Raw genomic sequence first — 21,795 nt, 5'->3', positions numbered from 1 at the left:
ATTAGATTCCAAGCTCTGGCATAGGCTGCAGGTGCTTTGGAGCTGGCTGTGAGATACCACAGCTTCCAGACCTGGGAGGCAACAAATTGGAAGTTCCCTGGGATGCTTATTGACCACAGCTCTGTTCTGAAGCTTTCAGGCTGCAAGTTAAACTGAGTGCTGTCCACCTCTGGATGATTTGGGGAAACTGCCTCCTGAAAGGGACTCACTGGAGGATTGAGGTTGTTCTATGTCAGGTTTTCTGGGAAACTCCCCAAGTGCCAAGTGCTTTTGTTTTCCTTTGGTGCCAGCCCCCTGTGCTCTGAAGTGCCAGAGCTGCAGGAGTGTTTGGCCAACGCTGTGAGCACAGGGTGGGATTGTTGGGGTGTCTGGGCAGGGCTAGGAGTTGGACTGATGATCCCTGTGGGTCCCTCCCAGCTCAGAATATTCCGTGATCCTGTGACATCCAAGCTTCACCTCAGACCTGCCTTAACACCAAGGTACCTCCAAATGATCCCAACTCTTGGGGGTACCTGGACACCATCCCTGGGTCAGTCCTGCTTGCCTTGCCCTCCCATCCAGCCTGGCTGCTCTCCGACAGCACCAGGGGCCCCTCAGCCAGGGTATCATTTATTTTAGCTGTTTGTCTCTCAGAGTCTGTAATTTTACATGAAAACTTCTCACAAAACTCATCAATTAACAGCTGAATTCAGCTTGTGCCTGTAAGGAGCAGATCAGGAACAGGTATGTTTCAAAAGGCTTTATGTCTTCCTCTAGTTAGCTTGCTTTCCTTTTTCTTTAGGTTTTTAGTTGGATATAAATGCTTGGAATTAGGTTTTTTTCCGCAGTTCAGCCTCTCACTGGATCTGATGGCTCTGTTGAAAATAGTGAAAAGCTTTCTGGAGAGGGATATTCAAGCAGTGTGTGTGTTAAGCCTCTTGCTTTCCCCCAGCTCTAATTCCAAGTCAGCATCCTATACAGATCTGCTACTGCATTTCTTAATCCTAAGAAGTTCAGGATTTTTTTTCCCCTCCAGAGGAATTTTAATTATTTTTGGTAGCACATGTGTGGAAAAAAAAAGGAAAAAACCCTTTTACTGTGGGGTGAATGTAAAGTCATTGCTGTTGTCAGCTCTCAGTGGGTTACTTGCATATAAATAAATTAAAGGGGGGGAAATAGTCTTTTGTTAATGTTGCATTCTGTTTCTCGTGGCTGCCATGGTAACAGACGAGAGACAGTGGCAAAGCTGCACGGCAGAGAGGGATGGAGGGATGAACGTGGCGGGAGGAAGGAGGGAAGAGCACAAATCCTTCAGCGATCTGTGAAATGAGTCACCAGTTAAAGCACAGATGGGGAAGGGCTTCCACATTTATTTACAAATTATTGAAAGCAGATTTTGGCGATTATATTTAGAGCAGGAAGAGTGAAAGACTGGAACTTCGGAGAGCAGTAAATCAGACTGTGTCTTTTTCAGATGATTTCTCCCCCACACCTTGAATCAGCTCCTCTGTGTAGCTGTAAAGGTGGAATTTGCTGTTGTGATTGTTCCTGGAGTCCTCAGTGACATTCCTGATGCTGGACCTTGCCAAGGAAAGGCAGTGAACTATTTCTGCCCCACAACCTTCCAAGATTTTCCTTTGTAGAGCTGCATTTTCCTCTTTTATGTGGTCAGGCTGAAAATAAAAAGTTTAAACCCCCTCTTTAGATGATAAGTGGTGAATGTTTTAACTCTGTTGTTTTCTTTCCCCCTTCATTAGTATAAAACACCTCTCACACACTTCAAAGCTTGGCTGCAGGAACAGGCTGGGCCATAAATCAGGATTGTGTTAGGAATGTGTTAGGAAGGGAAGGTTTTATTGGAATGGCTGCAGAGTGTCATCTTTGCCATGCCTGGCTTTAGGAGGTACTTTGAACTTGATAAATGTGATGGGCCCAGTTCTCTGCTTGGCTGGGTCATGGCCCCAAGTTTTTAAACTCCCAGACTTTGGTTGGGTGGTGGGATTTTCCCCCTCACATCTGTTCTGGCTTGACTTCTGTTATATTGAATTATAGAGGGGTTTCTTTGAGCTCTTGTCATCTCAAGTTCTTGGTGCAACATCAAGAGAGAATTGTGATTCCAGCTCCAGTGGGAGTGTTTGTGTTAAGGAGAAAGTTCCAGAGGGTGGAATCTTTCCTGCAGAAGCTTCACCCGGAGCTTGAGCATTGTGGATGTCATGTCATGGAAATGGTTCCAGAAGTTGGTAATCATATTATTTCCTGTCAGTAAACAGTGCCAGACAGAGCAAATTTCACAGCTGGGAAGTTTTTAGCAATGCAGGGTTTTCAGAAGCCTGGAGGGAAGGAATGGGACCGGAGAGGAGGGGTTTGGCAGAGCAAGTGAAAAGTGAGATGGAAAGCTGCAGTGAAGATCAGGGGAGGATGTTTAGAAGGCTGTCAAAGAAAGGGATAGAGGAGTGACAATAGGATTATTTTAAAATTATTTTTGAAATTTTAAAAATTATTTTGGCATTTTAAGAAAAATTATTTTTGAATTATTTTAAGTATTTTTTAATTTTAGTGAAGAGACAAGAACACAAGTGAAAGATTTTTAGCTGGGAAGGTTAGAGGTGGCTGAAGATCTTGTGTGAAGAGAGAGCATTTTGACCAGATCAAAGGACAAAACAGTGTAGCTCAGCTGCATTAGAAGAGGGGAAATCACTGGTACTGTGGATTGTGCTTCCCCCTGGAAAACTGAAGTGCTGGGGGAGAAGGGAACAAGCTGCAGGAGGCACAAAAATGCCTCATTTACTACAGATACAGAGAATAAGGTATCTTTGAGTACCCTGACAGGTACTTTTGGAGATGCTGTTGGCACTTTAAAAACCTTGTATCTCTTTTGCTTTTTCCAGATTTCAACTTCATTATTTCGGAGGGTTGGAGTATCTCCTGGCTCTGGTCAGAGCTGGGTATGGACTTTTCTGTGGTGATTTCTGGTCTGGTATTTCTCTTTCTGGCTGCCAATGGAAGCACATTCCTGAAGTTGCTTCATGAGGGGAGAAATAGATGATGGTTGGAACAGGGTGGGAGGAGAATTAATTGTGATGAAACCTCAAGTTTTATGTATTCTCCAAAACAGAGTAGAGTTGTAAATACCAGGAAGTGAAATTTGGGCCTCCAGTATGTTCTGTGAGCTGGGTAAAATGTCCCTGCTGGGCAGGGAAGGTGTCCTTGCCATCCTCAGGAGTTTGGGGAAGAAGTTCACTTTCACAGAGTGAGAGGCTTTGTGGGACCTTCCCTGCCCGGTGTGACTGTCACAGCCTCTGGGGAGAGATGGAGCAGGGCTAGAAAGGGTTGGGGATTCCCATTTCAGGACAGGCCTTGCAGCAGGATGGGAGAGGGAAATACTCCTGGGTCCTTTGCAGCCTAATTCTGGCTGTGGAATAGCCTTATTTTGTCATTCCTGTGGCTTGAGATGTGCTCTGAAGGGTAAGGCTGGAAGAGCTCACTGTAGGATTAGTCCTGCCTGAGCTGAGCAAGGTGAGCATCATCCTGCCTGCAACAGCTCTGTTAGTCTGGGAAATAATTTTTTTGTCATTGTTTGAAGGAAAGTCTCATTAAAAGCTGTATTTCAGGCAGTGCTGCTGTGCAGGTGATTAATAGCAACACCTCAGACTGTTCCTGGCTCCCCATTTCCTGTCTCAGTTTCACTGGAAGAACTGTATTTCATCCCTAGACACTCCTTTTTTAATTTCTGCTCCATAAACCACCAGAGAGCTGAATCACTGATTTGAGCAAGAAGCACCTTGTTAGAGGTGATGGTAAACTCCAGGTTAAGGTGGGGTAATTTCCTTGCCTCTGACAAAGTACTCCCTTTTCTTGACATCATTATACTATTCCTGCTAAGGCTCGTTTTATGCCCTGTTAAATTAATTGGAAATTCTGAAGAGTTACGATTTTTGCTCTGGAAATAATTTAAATTGAACCAAATTGCAGACAGGGATTTAAAAATGAAGTATCTTTTCAGCACCCGCTTCTGTTACAGCCTTTGACTCCTCAGCCTCTGTGTTTGGATGTGGGATGTGCTAAATTCCTGCTGTTCTCTTGCTGAACCACAGTTTTGGCTGCCAGGGAAAGGGGTAAAACCATGTATTGAGAGAGTTAAAGTGTTACAGAAAGTTCAGAGTGTTATTTGTAGTGTGTGTGTATGTGTATGTTTTATTTGGTGAATTCAATATTTTATAATTATTGAGCTGCTAACAATGCTCTGAAGTCTCCAGTCTGGACATGGAAAGGCAAAAGGAGAGGAACTGTGAGTATTTGACTCATTGGGAAATAAAGCTGCTCAGTGAAGCCTTTCCTGTGTCAAACAAAGAATGAGTCCAGAGCTTGCAAGAGAGCAGGGCTGCCTGACTTGAGGCTGCTCCCTGGGAAGTTACTCTGGTTTTCTAGCAAGAATCCTGTTGGTGTCATTATAGTGTTGGTAATAAATTGAACCAGAAAATGTTCATTTCCTGCTTTTACAGCCATTTCCACAGAATTTTCTCAGCAGTTTTTTTGGGCTTTTTTTTTTTTTAATCTGGCCCTTGGGAAGCTCAGATTTTGACCTCTCAAACAGCACACCAGGATTTTGGGTTTGTGTGGGTTTGTTGGTTTAGGGTTGGGTTTTATTCATGATTGGAGTGAAGGGACTGGATTGAAGAAGTTGTTTCGAATTTTGTTCATTTTCATAAACTTAGAACTCTTACAACTTAATTTACAACTCTGCTGACCAAGAGAAACCTTCAGCCTTCGCTCTGCTTGTGCCTGGATCTGTCTGTACTCGTGTTTGTTTGGCTCTTGCAGGATTTGCCTCTCTAGGCTGTATTTCCTGTGAGGTTTAGGTCAGGAAGGATAAAGCCCAGCTCTGCTTGGGATTGAAGGGCAATGTGTGGAAGGTGAAGTTTGATCCCAGCTGAGATGGACTTTGGAAGTGTCAGGAGATATGGAGACAAGTGCAGTGAAGCAGAGGGTTGAAGGTGGCAGGGGTGGGTATTGAGGAGAGATGGGATTGGTGTCCCAGGAATGAGGAGGAAATAGGACTTGGGAACCCCAGGGAGCAGAAATGGGAAGGAATTCCCTGCTGATTATTCCTGAAGGGGTTGAGTCCCCCAGGCCCCAGAGTTGAGGGAGCTCAGCCCCACAGACAGACTGTTTTCTGGCGGCTCTGAGGAGCTTTGACAAGATCAGCACAAAGAAATACTCCAAACTTTTTGCAGCTGCCTGAGACATGGGTGGACAGCTCAGTGGGTTTGTTTGCTGGGCACAGGGAGCAGCTATTTTTGGCTCCTTGCTGTCCCTGACCTTTAATGCTCGGAGGGGCAAACTACAGGAACCCCATTTTGGACATGCAACTGTGAGCTTTGCTCCCAAAGTACAAAGAAAATTCCCTTTTACCTGAGGATTGCTTAATATACAGGTATAGCAGCACACCTGGAAGGCCTTAAAAAGTTAGGCAAGATGAGACAGGGCAAAAACCATTTGCCTGAACATGTTTCAAATTCCCTGCTAAAGAGAAAGTGTGTGGTTTTGCTCTCCAGAAACTCTGACTCTTCCTGCATCCTTTCACAGCCTCAGTCAGGCTGTTCCCAGTGCTCCAGCTGGGCTGGCTGAGCTCTCAGGAGTATTCTGTTACCTGCAAAAATGCTTCATCTTTATTCCATATGTTTTCAGTCTCTGCAGGTTGTGACACTGAAGTGTTTATGGTATGTGAGGCACAAGGTTTCTGTATTTTTCTTAACAAACCTGGTGCTCACTAATTAAACATGTTTGTGTGTTTAGAGGCGTGATGCCCTCAAGATTTGACATCACTCTTGGCAATTAAATAGAAGCTTCTACAGAGTTATTAAATATCTCCAAGTGCCATCAAATATGAAGATACAGCAGACAAAACTTCTCTTTCTTCCTAAATACAGGCTTAGAGCATATCCTTTAAAAAAAATAAGAGCTACAAAGATCAAATATCCAAAAAACCTCACCACCATCCTGCAAATCCCTAGCCATCCAATGTATTCTTAGTTTTTGCTGGTTATAAGACATGAAGTTATAGGATTATGATGATAACTGCTTTGCACTGTTGTCCCCATGTAATTTTAGCTGTGAGAATCCGTGACTGATATTCTAAAATAGCATATATTGAATTATATAAAGCATTAATCTTTAAATCTAGCAGATACACTCAAACTGTTGGGATTATTAGGCTTTTCTGGTGGCACATGTGCTCATGTGGATTTGGTGCTCTCAGTCAGACCTTAAGGGGTGTCTCTGTAATCAACTCTGTTTTTGATGGGAGAATTTCTAGGCAAAGTAGTTTTTAGACTCTGAAGCTTTAAAAAATAAGCTTTAAAAATGAAAAGAACAAGACCAGTGCTAATTGTTGGGTTCTTACAAGTCTTGCTTTCCCGCAGGGCAGTTGCTTGGGGGTGTTCAGAAGAAATTCTGGAGATGTAACAGGGCTCCAGAATGCTCCAGGAAGCTTTCTTTTATGTTTCTGGACAGGTTTTCAGGGTGACTGAATGACATAACTTCCTTTTGAAAGGGAAGTTTCATTATTTGGTGTGAATTTTATGTATCTTTTAGAGAGAACACATTCACCAGGACCTTATTATGCTTCTAATGAGGGCCAGATGTCTGTGCTGCAACACCCAGGCCATGATGCCAAAAGGGTCTTGGAGCAGCAGAGAAGAGCGGATGATTTAAGGTATTAACTTTATTAATAATGAGGTGGGGGGAATGTCTGGGGTTGGTGTGAGGTCCTGGGTAATGCTGATTTGTATGGCACCAGTGAAGCAACTGCAGGGCCTTTGTAATTAGCAGGAATGGCACTGCAACTCTCTAAAGACAATTACCCTGCAAATAAACAATGCATGTCAGCTAAGTGGTGTTTATTGTCATAATGGAAATGAATTCCAAAGGCTGGAGGCAGAATGAGCCCAGCACAGCTGAGCAGAGCATTCCACAGAAGGTGTTCCTGCTCTGAATTCCCAGGTTCGCTGTGTTCCCGGGGAGGGAGCGATGGCTCAGTTAGGTGACATGTTACCAGGTAATTTGGGACCATTAGCCTTTGTGCTGTTGTGCTCTGCTCAGTGGTGTGTTAAAAACACACCAAAGGAGACTCAGAAATCCTTTTAATTACCAGGCTCTGAGGAGGCACGGGCTGGGACAGTGGTCCCTGCACTCAGGATAAATTAGGTTTCAACCTGGTTTATTCATTTGCCCAACTCATCTCTGTTACCAAGCCAAGCCCCACTTGTGTGGCTGTTTCTGGACAGCAGGGGTGGCAACGTTTGGTTGCCTGGCTGGGATAAGCACATTAAAGGCTGTGCTGACCTGGGCCAGAACAGGAATGGTCAGATTTATTTCATTTTGATTGTTCCCATGCATTTGGGAGGGGGCTGTTTGCCTGTCCCCACGCTGTACTCAGAGCGTACATGTTTGCCCTTCTGCTGCTGTGCCTTTTGGGATGCTGATTCTACTGGAAAACTTGCCCAGGATGCCTGGATGAGACTGAAGGCTTGTGGTTAAAAGGAGCGTCTCTGCATTAGTGCATGATCAGCATAACTTTATACAGAATGGGGATGCTCCAAGGTATTTTCAGTGTGCTGTGGACTTCCTTCTGCACTCAGCAGTTGGGAAGAAGTGGAAGGTGGCTTCTGAAAGAGCTTGATCCGAAGTGTTCATGTGTTTGATGTGACATCACTGCCGTGAGCAGACACTTCACACAACTGACCTGTGTCTATAAACTCCTTAACAGCACATGAAATTTCCTCTGAAACAATAAGCTTTGTGTTTCCTCATGGGTTTGGCTTTGTATATCCCATCTGAGGCTTGAAACATCCCCCTGATGCTTTCTGCAGAAGGCCACACAATCACTCTGTATTTCAGCTTTGGATTAAGCTTATTTTAGTTCTTGTAAAATCCAGGAAGAAACAGTCAGAATACCAGGACAGGCATGATGTTTTATTAAACCTCTTTCATCTGCGTGAGTAGGAGTTGCTCCCTTTTCTTCCTGTAATGCCAAGGATTTCAATTTGGAAACAGTTTAAACTGAAGCAAAGATTAGTAGCTGGGTCAGGATGTATGTGGATAACAGTGTATCCTTTGAAAGGGCAGCAAACAGATGTCTAAGCAAAAATAATAATAAAAACAATGAGAAACGACCTTTCCTCTGCATTAGCTGCTGTGAGAAGAGGGGAGGCCTCCTGGGGAATTGGAGGGGGAACCTCCACAAGGGAAGTTTTACTCCAGAGAGAGGCACTTGGGAAATTGAGATGTGTCCTGGTACAGAAATAGCTCCTGTGATGGATTGACTGTTTCCTTATTGTGTTTTCAGCAAGTTTTGAATCTTATATGAGCTGGTTTTGTAAGTGTTTCCTTTAATCCCATCTTGCCTGGGCTCCCAGTCCCCCCTGTTTATTTTTGAATGAATACCTTGCCACGTCAAACTCTGGAGCATCAGGATTGTCATAGTAACTGGAGCTGCAGCCCTGGCTGGGAGCCAGGAGTGTGGTGATTCAGGGCTTCGTGTGGGTTTCTGCAAATGAAATCAGCTCCAATTCTCAGGTGGATCAATGAAATAGTATTTGTGTTTATATTTTTATTTTCCCCTAGGAGGTGTTTTGAACATCTTCCCCACATATCCTGTTTTATTTCTGCCATTTGAAAAGATAGGGAGGGTGTTCCCTAACTCACCATCTGAGCAGTAAATACAGCTCAGTATGGGGAACACTCACCTGCTCCATGTTTTCATTTTACTTCGCTTTAAATTCACAAAATATGAAACCTGTAAGCTGGAATTTTGTAGTACAGCAATTTGATTTAATTATGGCTGAGTTTGGGAGCAGGTTTGTGTACCTTAGGTGTGAATGTGGTCTCTGTGTAGGACACGAGAAGGAGGTAATTGCACATCAGGGTTTCCAAATGCAACCTCAGTTTCTATAAATGGTATTTGTGCCTGCAGTGAATCCTACCCTTTGTTTATATTTATATATATATAAAGGCTGTAATTGCAGGGCACACACACACAGGTGTCGATGGGAACAGCAGGACTGTTATGGGCACATGTACTTCTGGGCACTGCTGAGGGTGAGCAAGTGCCTCATGTCTGCCAAGTGCCAGGAGGATGAATCCTCCTCTTTAACTGGTGGATCCCTTCAGTGTGTTTATCTCACACGTTTCCAGAGCCTCATCAAAGCCCTTAGTTGGATTTAATTGTAGAGGAGTTGAATTTGCAGTGAGGGTAAAGTTGCACTGAAGACCTGTCTCTGAAAAATAGAAGCAATTTGTGAATGAAGATATTTTGTGTTGTGTTCATCAGGAAGAGAATGTCTTGCTTATCTGCTTGTATTGATTTGTATTTAAGTTGCTGCTGCTGTGGCCAAAGAACTGTGTTGCTCTGTTTTCTGACGTTTGTGGGAGTGGATGGATATGAGATACATTTACTTAAGCTTTGGGAAAAACCTTGTGTATTAAAACCTTTCACTGCTGCCTTTGAGTTAGGGAGCTTTATAAATTAACGAGGAATCATTCCAGTCAGTAATTAAGAATACAGAGAGGTGATTTAATAGGCTTTATGAATTTGAGAGGCATATATTTTAATGATAGCTTCTCTGTTATGACAAGTCATACACAAGATGACCTTTTCCTCCATTTCTTCCTTTCTTTGCCATCAACTGTGTGGTTTAGGTGCTCAGTTTTCCTTTTAATCCTTTTTGTTTCTGTTCTATTCCCTGGGTACCTTTTCCCTGCAATCCAAGAGCCCATTTGGTGTTGGAGCTGTGGTTTGCCTCCCGTAAGGACTGTTACAAATCCACAGCTCGAAACCCCTGGAGTGGTTCTTTCTGCAGCCGTTTATCTGCTGAGATCATTGATCCTGGGCAAGTGGAACAGGTTTTCAGTATGCTGGGAATTCCACATGATGCTGCTCTTGAAGTTTTAATTCCCTTCTCCAGCTGGGCATAAATGGGAATGTTGACATCCCAGGATCAGAGGGGCAGAAGGTGCAGCCTGGGTGGAGTTGCGTAGGAATAAAATCTGTGTTGGGGAGGGTTTGTTGGGACCTTTGCTTTCCCATCCCAGAGTCTGGTCCCATCCCTCCCCCTTCTGCCTCCTCACTTTGATAATTCCCAGGTCAGTGGCCATTTCCCTTCAGCCAGACCTGCACCCTGCTGACCTTTTGTGTTGCAGTGAGTCCTGAAGTTTTTCCGAACAAAGAACAAATTTGTTCTTTAACACAATTCCTTCCTTTTATTCTGAGACTCATCTGTTTCCAGCCTGTCCAGCTGAGGGAGATTAGGTGTGGGGGAGAGGGGAAGGAAACCTCTGTGGCCCTTGTGGGCTTTAAAAAGCATCTCTCTGAATTTCTGAGGTACCCTAAAATGCCTCTTCCCTAATTTGAGTTGCTCTGTGTGTGGGTTTTTCCACCTTCTCTTTAGTTAGTGGGGCTATTTTTGTTTGGGATTCTTTTGATTGTGTTTTTTTTCATAATTTGCTCTACTGTAGATGCTCTTCAACGGGGAGAAGAGCTGTGGGAAAGCAGGGGGAGGCCCCTAGTTTTGCTGTCTGCACGTTGGCACTTGGTTTGCCTGTTGTCTTTTTATGAATAGTGTGGCTTTTGTATCATCGTTCCAACTGGGAACCAGTGTGGAGGAGGGCAGTGAGGTAATCCTTCCTCAGAGGCATCTGGTGCTGCTAAATAACTTAGTGCTGTGCCTCTTGCCTCACCTGGGGAAACTGCTGGCTCATACCTGGCCTCAGGGGGAAGGACTGAATTTTAGAGTTCAGTTTAATGGAATGTTAAATTTTGGCTTTTACCGTTTCAATTTTAGCTTGTAATGTTTCGATTTTAAATTTTTAAGTTTTAAATGAATTTTAGATTTACTTTAATTTCAATTTATGTATAATTTGAATTTTTGAGTCATCATTGAATATTCTGTAGCTGTTTTTTTAACTTAAATTCACAAGGATGTCTATCTAGAAGATGTGGAAGAAGCCTATGTAAAAATTGGTCTCACAGAATATCTGACAACAACTAGAGATGTGTCTGAAGGACAGCACTGTTGTAGTCTGATTCTTAAGAGACAGAATAGCAGCATTTATGTACTTACATTACTATCCCTATGGTCAGATGGGAGCAAAACTAATCAATATTTTTAGTACTAAAGCAAATATTGGGATATAAAGTAAAGGAGACACAATTATTGGTTGCCTCCTGAAAACTTTGGTGTTATTTGATGAACGTATCTCGTTAAATTCGAACAGGCTGTTCAACAGCAGAGCACTTGGACTTCCCAAGCAGGACAAAGGACAGGATTTCGAGGCAAAGAATGAGCTGGTTTGTCTCCCTTGATAACTAAATTTGACAGCACAGCAGCTGTGCTGGAAGGAATTCTCTGCAGCCAAGTTCTTCTGCAGAGCTTTATTTTCTTTATCTCTCAGGCCACTGGGTTTGGGATCCCCCTGATTCAGCTGCTCAGACCCTGCATGTGAAGCTTTTTATACTTAACTTTTATAAAACCAAATCAACAACAAAAAAAACCCTGAAATGTAGGTTAGAGATGGATGTGACCTAATGGAATATTTCAAATTCGGGCTGTTGGGTTGCTTTTGTGGTGTTTTTCGCTTCAGCCAAGTCTGTGCCAGGACCTTGAGTGACCTTTTCTCTTGTATTGAGCCCTGACGTTTTTCCCAACAACGTTCCAGTCACTGGACCAGACTAATGGGGTTGGAAACTTCCTCTGGTAGGATCCATCTGCCCCAACTCTGCATTTAAATATTGGATGGCTGTCCCTGGGCTTCCTCTGGAGCTGCTACTGGCAACCAGGCAGCTCCCCAGGGTGATAAAGCTGACCTGTCTTTATTTCTTGCCTGAGGAGAAGATTAATTCCCCTCAGCAATGTGTCAGGTTTTTTTCCACTGACTATAAATGAGTAGTTTGCACCTGGATTTGTGACACAAATAGTAATAAATGTCTAGGTCAAAAAAAAAAGGCATCCCTGTATCTCTGAACAAGGTTTGCAGGTAAAATATAATATTTTAAATACTAGGCACAAAACAGTAGAGTTCTGGAAAGGCTACAGAATTTCAAAGCTAATCAATGCTTAATTTTCTCCTGTGTCTCAGAGGAGATCTTTTCCCTCATACTGAGCTCTGAAAGTCTCTTTTGCCCCTCCTGGGAAAAACTGGTGATGCCACAGGAACTTGATGTGGCTGAAATTGTGGTGTAATTGCTCTCGTGTGCATTGAGATTGTGTTTATTGTCCTGATTGACATGGTGAAGCTTGGCAACAAAATGCAAACGAGCAGGCAGAGATCCCTCTTCTTTCTTCTTTTCCCTGTTTTTTCCTTCCTTTGGTGTGTTACCTGTGGGATAACCAGAATTTCTGAACATCCTTTGGCAGCAGGAGGAGGTGGTGTCCAGCCTTCCCACAGGAGCGGCTCGGCAGGAAGGCTGTGCCTTGCTGGAGATTGTCAGGATTAGCCATCCCTCTCCTTAAAAGAGATTAAATCCTCTGAAAATGGCTGAAAATTCAATTCTTTGAGTCCCAGATCCTCCTGGAGAAGCCAGCACAGAAAAATAACAGCAGAGGGTTCTCTGTGCTGGGCCTGTTGGAGCAAGAACTTGGTTTTGCCTTGAAACCTAATGCAAAGCTTAGGCAGAGCTGAAGGCTAAAGGCAGGTAGGAATTATGAGGTTTATATATATATATATATATATATGTAAATAACAATAATAGTGAATGATGAGTTATTATTCAGTCATTTCTTATGTGTATTACTTTATCAGAGGGGCCAAAATTCAGCCAAGATGACTTTATAACAGAGATGACTGTTAAAGTTGAACTTTTGGGAGAAGAGGCTGGTCTTCTTAAAATATTAAGGAGAAGTAGCAGAATTCTCTGGGAGGAGTGAAGTGATATTTGTCTGTACTGCTGCTGAGCTGTGTTTAACTCCACTGCTTTTACTACTCTAGAATTGGGAAGCTGTACATTTTCCTTTGGCTTTGCAGCCTCCATCTAAACATCTTTTATTCAAAGGGAGTACATCAGTGCTTCAGGCACTTCAGTTCCTAGGAAGGTGTGGACACTAAAAACTTCCAAGGAATTGGGTGCAGTTACTGAGAGTTCAGCTGCTGGATTTCGTGAAGAAAGAGACTCAAAGCTGTGACAAGTCAAACCAGCTCTGAGCAGGGCAAAGCTCTTGTTTGGGTTTGGGTTTAATGGGTGATTATTTATTTCCTGCCAGTACACTCCTGAAGGGGAACGTTTCCCCTTTTCTAGCACAGTTTCAGTGATGTGGATGTGGTTTGGGTTTTGGTTGGGCAAATGTGAAACAGGATGCTGGTTGAGAACCACAGGGTCAGTTGGGAAGAACGTGCTGTTTTTCTGTGGTGTTCAAAAAAGGATGTTTATGGTATGTTTAAGAATCAGTGGCACCTGCTTTTCTGCCTGTCTTGTCTGAGTTCTGCTACATGGTATGGGAATCTCTATAGCAAAAAAAATAGTTGAAAACTCCTTTGACTTGGCTGAAAAGGCATTTCTGTGTGTCAGTCAGGAATTTCTAAGAGTTTGCAAGATAAAATCTTATCTTGGTTGAGATAAAGGGGTAGTTTTAATTCAGAACAGGCAGCACTAGTTTGGCCAACTCAGAAAGGCAGAGCTCTGTGGTGATTCAGGCTGGGCGTCTGAAGGCCAAGGATGCTTTTTTAATAGCTTCTATCTTTAATAGAGGCTTTTTTCCTTCCTGTGGCTGTTACTAGAAGGGCAAAATCCCCAGTGGTGGTCCTTTTGCAGTGTCACTGCTCTGGACTAGTCGAGCCCTGTGCCAAGCCCTGTGTTGGGATGGTGGGAGAGGGCACAAGTAAGAAAACAGAAACAGGAGTAATCCTGCTCATTCAGGGGAGCTGGTGGTGAGGAATTGCTGCCACCACAGCAGGGAAAATTGAAACCCAAAGAGGAGTAATAGAAATGGTGATGACAGCACTTGCTGCTCCTGCTGCTGGTGCAAACAATTAGCACTATTCATTTGGGATAAAGCCCAATCAGTAGCATTTTCCAGAAAAGTATGATTCTGCCCTGCCACCCTTCTACAAGCAGCCACACCAAGTATGTTGTGATGCACAAGGCTTGGTTCCTATCTCTGGATTCTTTTTTGCTTTCCTTGAGGTTTCTTTTCTTGTTCCAGGGCTGCATTTCTTTCCTGATGCTTCTGTGTTACTTTTTTCTGCTCCCTCTTTCTTTGGGGTGACACTTTTGCTGGGAGTGGCTGTTTGGGTGACTGTTCAGCCATCCCATATTTACCCCCCCTGTCTGAGTGGGCTGACCTGGAAGCAGCAGCAGGTGGTGAACTACTCCAAGGGCTCTGGAGCTGAAGGGAAGATCCACTCTCATGGTCTGGCTGCCTTACAAGTCACTGCAAGGGGGCAGGGAAGGTGATGGCTGGGAATTAGGGCACATCTGGGGTCACCCAGCTGTTCCTGCCCTGCCTTGGGGCACATCTGGGGCCATCCCTGCCTTGGCTCTCACTGAATTCTCTTTCAGCTTGTCTGAACTTGAAGTGTGTTGAAATTTAACTTGTTTTTTAAAGTACCAGATCTTGGTGCTTTTTTGTGCACATCCCTTGGCACTTCATTGCCACGTCCTGGTGGTGTTTTCCCACCTAAATGATCCTGTGTTGCTGGTGGGGAGCTCAGCCCAGAGCTGAGTAGGTGTGGACACTTTGGAGCCCAAACCTCTCCCAGTTCCCCAGTGCTCTCCTGCTCACACCTTGTGACACCTGGGCTGAGTTTGTGTTCCCATGTGTCCTCAGCTTCCCGAGGATTTGGGCTGGATGCTGTCTTTATTGTTTAAATGCTGGGATGAATTCAGAGCCTTTAGAACACCCTGAGGTGGAAGTTGGCTGTGCCTTTGCTGCATTAATTCATTCACTGTGGTGGGAGGAACTTGCTCTCCTCTGAAAAAGATTATTCTGAATTAGAACAAAATTTTCTTGGAAGCCCCATACAAAACAGTGCAATTTAAATTGCATAGAGGCAAAAACATTGTCTGGGCTGTAGAATGACAGCTATCCAGGGTAAGTTAATACTTCCAAGTGCTCCTGACTCTGATGTTTTTACATCATCAGTGACTGTGCTCTGGCCACTCGAAGCTCTGTTCTCTGAAATGTGTCAGGGCACAAGTGTGTCACTGCTTTGGTTGCATCTCCTCTTCTTGAGTGTCACCTCATCTACTGCTTCTAAATTCCATTTTCAGCACTCTTTCCATCCCTCCTGTCTCTCCTGGTACCAGAGAGCACTGCAGAACCAGAGCCCTGCTTGCCAGCTGCAGCTCTGCTGCCGGGCAGGCTCTCAAACTTTGGCAGCAGCCTGGCCCTGGATTCACTGGGGGTTTCCATGGGAGGGATGTGCTGGACGCAAATCCAGAGGGTGGTTTTGGGCAGGTGCTGGTACAGATAAGGGCACTGGGAGGTTGGTTTTGTTTTCCTCCCTTACAAAAGATTTCTTGGGTTTATTCATCTTTGCTCCGCAAAGTGCTGCCTGTTCCAGAGTTACCAGAGAAATACAAGTTGCAAACAAAGGAGGGATGCAAAGCACAGAAATGCAATTTAAGTAACAAATGGGAGGTGCAGGGCACAAAGATTTATCCATTTGGAATTGGACAGTGTGTCAAGGGCTGATTCAAAGCCTTGCAGGGTTCTACTTTTCTCTGCCATGTTGTCTGTAAAGGGATTTGCTGATAACTCACCTTCATGGGCAGAGAAAATTCTGTAGCACAGATAAGAGTGTCTGGGAGGGAAAGGAAAAGAAAGGCCTGGATATAAATGAGGAAGAATTTATTTTTGTGGTTTTTTCCTTAAGGGAATGTCCACGTGAGTTTCTGAAACAGAGCTTTCTTCTTTTTATCTTCGCTCCTGGGATTTGATGTGACACTGGGGGTGGCAATGGAAGGGGAGCCTGGAAATGATAGTGTTTTCTTCAGTAAGGAAATAGAGAAAAGAATGGGATATTGGAAATAAGGACATCTCACGGGGGTTGGGGATCTCATTTGAACCTACGCAGAACTGTGATTTGTCAAGCAAAAAAACCCCAAACAAATTGCGAAATATAAGTCTCCATTGCTAAGAAAACAAATGTTAAAAGGTGCATTTTTATTAAAGGGGAAGTTGAGTTTTTCAGGCTACAAAATCCCATTTTGTCCTTGTGCTAAGTTTGAGACAGCATAAAAGCCTCTAAAATATTTACCTTGGAGTTGTGTTGGAAAGAATATTATATAGCCCTGATACCCGATGTATTTTTGTCTGCTATTTCAACTTAAAAATGGGTTTCTGACTTTTTTTAAATTTAGAAATTGCCCTGCTTTAATTTTTTTATTTTAAGCAAGCCAGTTCATGTATTAAATTGAAATCTGTACAAATTACAGTTAATTATAGGCAGCTCAGAGTGAGGCCTAAAATAGGTCACATGCTGTTTGGAATAAAGTGTGCCCAAAATGATTAAATCTGGTTTGTTGGGCCTGAAATTTGTTCTGGGGTGTTTGATCCTCCCCTGGCTGCTGCTCTTCCCTTCTCCTGCTGCCATGGTCAGTGTGCTCCTTGGAAAGGGAAGAGCAGGATGGGATTGCTGAGCCTTCTGTCTAACATGAGGGGTTTTTTCACTCTATTTCTTGGGGATGGACTGAGATCCTTCCTAAATGTTGTCACATTGGATACCAAGGGGGAAGATGTGCTGTTTTAATAAAATGAAAACAGCTGACACTAGACTTCATTTCTTCCTTCTGTTTGGAGGGGTGATGGCAAAGCTGCCCAGTGAGTCAGCACAGGCTGGTTTAACCCTCCCCAGCTCAGCTAATGCCAGCTCTAGTGTTTTTGTTTATGGCTGGTACACAGTCCTTGGCTTCCTGTTGTCCTTCAGCTGAATGAATGCTTATGCCAATTTTTATTATTCTAAATGCTCCTGAATTAATTACATTGAACAACTTCACCAGTGACCTTGAGCAAAAGTGATTTCCAGCAGCGCATTCTGCATTTATGTGCTGACTTAATAAATGGCTGCACACTGCCACTGCTCAGCTCTGCTTTCACATACCTGCATCTATGTCCTTGCTGGGAACTAGTTATTGTTTTAATCTTATGCAGGAATATTTATGCATCTCCATTTTGGGGGGCATTATTGCAGCAGGTACTTGTAAAATGGTCTGCCAATAAAAATATGAGGTTGAAAAAGGTACCTGTGGTGCAGGGACTTACCTGCAGATACACCAAGGAATTTGTTTTTAAAGCAGATGTGCTGTGAAAATAACAATGTGGACTTGAGCTTGGTCATTTTGCTTCCTGACCAGGTGTGGTGCAGTGTAAATAGAAGGGGGGTTATTTTTTCCCTTGCACAAACCTGGGAGCTCTGAAAACCCAACTGCCTTTTCCCTGCTCTTCTCTTCTCTCCTCTCTACCCAATTTCTGCATAACCATTGGTAACAGCAAGTCATCAGCTGATCTTTATGTTCAGGGAAGGCTGAGACATAAACCCCTGCCCTGGGTGAGCTCTGGAGCCCCACTGCTCCTGGGGATCAGCCGTGGGGAAGGAACTGGGGAGGCCCTTGTGGTGCCCTGGGTTTGTCCCTGATCTGAGGAGCACGGCTGGCCTTGGGCAGCAGCTGTGCTGTTGGGCAGCAGGCTGTTTGGGGGGAGTTATTTGGAAGGGTAAAACTGTGATTCAAAAACTGTCCTTTCCCAAGAGGTGGTTTTCAATACAGCTCAGGATGCACAGACAGGAACCTCAGGTCCCTCCCAGCAGCCAGACTATAACGTGCAGCTGCCGTGGGTCTGAGCTGGTCCAGGAGGCTCCTGACTGCAGAGGGCTGAATTCCTGCCAGGTCCATCCCCATGAGCACGTTGTGAGTGTTCCCCAGCCCTGCCCACCCAGGGCTGGCAGTGGGGAGGGGTTTGATCTGATCTCGAGTCCCAGCAGAGTTCAGGCTGCAAGTTAAACTGAGTGCTGTCCACCTCTGGATGATTTGGGGAAACTGCCTCCTGAAAGGGACTCACTGGAGGATTGAGGTTGTTCTATGTCAGGTTTTCTGGAAAACTCCCCAAGTGCCAAGTGCTTTTGTTTTCCTTTGGTGCCAGCCCCCTGTGCTCTGAAGTGCCAGAGCTGCAGGAGTGTTTGGCCAACGCTGTGAGCACAGGGTGGGATTGTTGGGGTGTCTGGGCAGGGCCAGGAGTTGGACTGATGTTCCTGTGGGTCCCTCCCAGCTCAGGGTGTTCTATAATTCCATGACAATGGAGAATGCCTTACATACTCCACTTGACTCTGGAGCACTGTTAGACCCTGACTGATGGAGCTTCCATTGTTTTCCCCTGTCTTTCCAGTAGCACTTTTATGTTTCCTGTTGATCGTCACTTACCAAGCTTGGAGAAAAAAAGGCTTGGGGTCCTGAATTCTCCTTGCCCAAGGAACCAGCTCAGGGAATGAGGGGGGTGATGATGTCACCCTGTTAAAGCTTCAAAAAGGATTGATTAGAAAAGATTTCCTATCCTTGAATATTTCAGTCTGGGGCCTCTTTCTTTGCAACTTGTGTCTTCTGCAGCTGTGGTTTAGCAGGATCTCCAAGGAAATTAAAGTAATTAGAACATTTTCGATTTAAGTTTCTCGCAGTGTTTTAAGTTTGTTGAGGTTCTCTCAGCCCAACAGGACTCCACAAGTGTGGGGTTGAGCTTTGCAAGGGCTGCTGGTGCACGTCCCACTGTAGACCCGTGAGGTGTTCTCAGTGAATTTGGTCAGGGGCTGCATCATGGTGACATTAACCACAGGGCTATGTTTTGCAAGAGGAGAACAAAAATTTACAGTCCCTGTTTACTTAATGGTAGGTCAAGAGGCCAGTCCTGCAAATCATTTCTCATTGTAGTCGTTTCAATATGGAAAATTTTTGAGGGGAATGCATCCAGCTTTTTTTCTCTTCATCTTTTCTGTTTCCTTCTGTTGTTCTTTGAACTTGTAATGCTGGAGGGCCACAGAGACATTTTGTGGGGAATGTAACCTCAGACAGGAACACTTGATGGAAGCAACTTGTGCAAGAGAAATGCTCCCTGTAAATGGAAATCATTCATGGCTTTTAGCTCTCTAAAACCCCTCCTAAGGCTCCTGCTGGGTTCCTTTCACTGTCAGTAATGCAGAGGATTAGTCAGCACCATCTAATTAGGCAGCAGCAAAGCAGGAATTGTGCTCAGCAGCTCTGCCCTGATTCCAGCTCCATTCACAGGACTTTCCCGTTGAAACCAAGTACAATAAGGACATTTCAGTGATGGCACTGGGAATTTTGGGGTGGGTGTGAGGTGAGGCACAGTTAAATTGGATTTACACCTCAGGAGGAAACTCAAGGTCATCCTGTGCCCCGACAGTCCTGTGTTCTGAGTGAGTCTGCAGGTATCTGCAGCACCTCCTGGTTCCTTAATAGCTCTGATGATTTCAGCTTTAATTTCACTCCATCCTGCTGAAAAGGGTGGGAGTGAAAGTTGCTGGACAGCATTTCCTTCCTGCTCCTGTAGGTCTGGGCTGCTTTGGTGTCCATTTGGGTTGTTGAGTGATGTAACTGTGGCTGAATAGCCTTAAAAATGTGCTTAGCAACAGCACCTGGCAGGGCTGAAACAGGAGAGCTTGTCTTGGCTTCTTGCAGGGGAGGCTCATGGTGGAGTCTCAGCATCCAAGAAAACTATTTTTTCAGTGACACACAGAGGCCAGGAGAAGTGGTTTGTGTTCAGGAGGTTTGTCTTGGCCCTTCCCTTCACGGAAGCACTTGAGCACACATTAACTGCAAAGGGCTCCTGAGCAGTGCTGACACTTCAGTTCAGGACAAGCTGGATCTCACTCCTTTCCCAGTGGTTCACATGAGATTACTGACAGCTGAGGAATCTGGGGAGAATCCAGTGGAGGTTGTTGCCATTAAGCTTTGCCAGTTGGGGCATTAGGTGAGCATCAAGGAGGACACTGATCTTTTTGTACTGAGCTTTAAAACAAGCAAGCAAAACATTTTTTTCTTACTAGAGTACCAGCATGAAGTGGCCACTGAATAATTCTGAACCAAAGGCATGGCTGTAGATGATTTACCATCTGCAATGAACCGACAGAGCTGGGACGTGACAGAAGACAGGGTGGGAAAGTTTTCTGCTGATTTCTTCACTGCTTTCTGGTGGGAAGTGATGTTGTTGATCAAATCAGCCTTATTGATGGTATTGAGAACAAACCTGTACGTTGTTCCTAAGCCATTATGGCTTTTGTGACTCCCAGTTTCAATGCAGGAAGTTGAAGCCTGAAGCTCCTTCTGTGAGAGGAGGGACAAGTATCCAAGAATCCCTGATTAGCTGGAATGTCCATTTTGGTGCCTGTGAGTCAGTCTGGCTGTTCTGACCGTGTTACAAAGGTGAGAAAAGAGGCAACAGTTGACGAGGAGCTCTTAGGAGGGAAGAGATGTTGGGAAGTGAAGACTGGGAGATTTGGTGACAAGGTGGCTCCAGCCTTGGAATGGTGTTGCCTCACTGAAGGGATGAGGTGTAGTGGAGAGAGAGCACGTGAGTGGGATTCCAGGGAACTCAGAGAAGGAAGCAACCAGGAGTGAACAAAAACCCCTTAAAAATGTAGAATTTGAAGAAGCGAAAGAAATGTGATTCCTTTTACCTTCAGGCATTGTGGAGAGGCTGAATCTGGAGAAGTTATTTTTCCCAGCCTCCCACACTCCCTCAGGAACACCATCTGCAAGTGTTTCTCTTTTCCAGGCTAAGGAGTACCAGAGGAGATTAGAGCTGTATTTTCCCAGACTTTAGACAAGAGATCTCTGGGGCCATGTCCGCCTAACCTTCCAGCCAAGCTCCACTGCTTTCTTCCTTATTTTTCTTGTTTAAGGGAATGTCCTCAACATAACAATAAAAGCAACATAACAATTCACTTAAGGGGACTACAGTAAGATAAAATGACAGATCTGCCCACTGAAGGCACCTTTGCAGTGATGTTCTGCATGCAGATGAGCTCTTGGATCTCCTTCCTGCTGCTAGGCATCTGGCAGTGTCATGTGGGATCAGGATGACACTTGCTGGTCTGGCAGTTCCCCTTTGTGCTCACCCAAGACCCCACATCAGTTCTGAGCGTTCCCAACCTTGTACATCACATTGTCTTTACAGTCTTGTCGCTGTTTGGGAATGAACTCCGAGAAAAAAATCTGATTTTCCCTATGTGTTGTTGGCATTTTTTTTTTTTAAGAGAAGGTGGAAGAGGTACCTTGTGTGAGGCAGTTGTGAGGTGAGTCAGGTCTGTATAAATAGAAGTGCTGAGCACATGGGATAAGCTGCAGAAAGGCTTCAGAGGCAGGAAAGCTGCCTTGTTAAAATGATCCCATAATTGAAATGCCTGTCCTTTCAGGCTGCTGCCAAGGGTACCTGCACATCATTTCTTCCTCCTTCCAGTGCAGGTTCATTTACAATTGTAATGAATGCATTTGTTAGACCACTGAAGTTGGAGCAGGAAGCACAAAGGGTGGGCACAGCTGCAGTGGAGCTGTGGGTGCTGCTCAGGGGTTTTCTGTGCCAGGAGTGAAGTGTGTCCTGTCCTCAGCAGAGCTGATGTCACCTCATTTACCCTCCGGCCCTTCACTCGTGATAGGTTTGGAAGTCTAAGGCTTTATTTTCTCCAGTTTCTGATGATTTACAGAATCATTTGGACATGACAACAGTCCTTGGCTTCCTTGGCAGCACTGTCTGCAAAAGAGACACCTGGCAGTGTTTGGGGGCCATTCACTTGGGGTTATTTGGGAACACTCAGCCT

The 21,795-nt window shown here is 44.6% G+C and overlaps 1 long non-coding RNA gene across 2 annotated transcripts; it reads left to right on the top strand.

Moving 5' to 3' along the window:
- The first annotated feature begins 493 nt into the window (after positions 1-493).
- Positions 494-20,851, top strand: LOC116797689. Of its 2 annotated transcripts, none has more exons than XR_004360706.1 (4): positions 494-723; positions 20,026-20,132; positions 20,280-20,401; positions 20,754-20,851. It is a non-coding gene; the product is annotated as an uncharacterized LOC116797689 (long non-coding RNA). The 2 variants fall into 2 exon arrangements; XR_004360707.1 differs by lacking the exon at positions 494-723 and adding an exon at positions 6,936-7,036.
- The last annotated feature ends 944 nt before the right edge of the window (positions 20,852-21,795 follow it).

The sequence above is a fragment of the Chiroxiphia lanceolata genome, chromosome 23 (genome assembly GCF_009829145.1).
Source record: "Chiroxiphia lanceolata isolate bChiLan1 chromosome 23, bChiLan1.pri, whole genome shotgun sequence".
NCBI lineage: Eukaryota > Metazoa > Chordata > Aves > Passeriformes > Pipridae > Chiroxiphia > Chiroxiphia lanceolata.
Note: the sequence above shows the minus strand (reverse complement) of the source record. Positions and strands in the feature narration are given on the sequence as shown.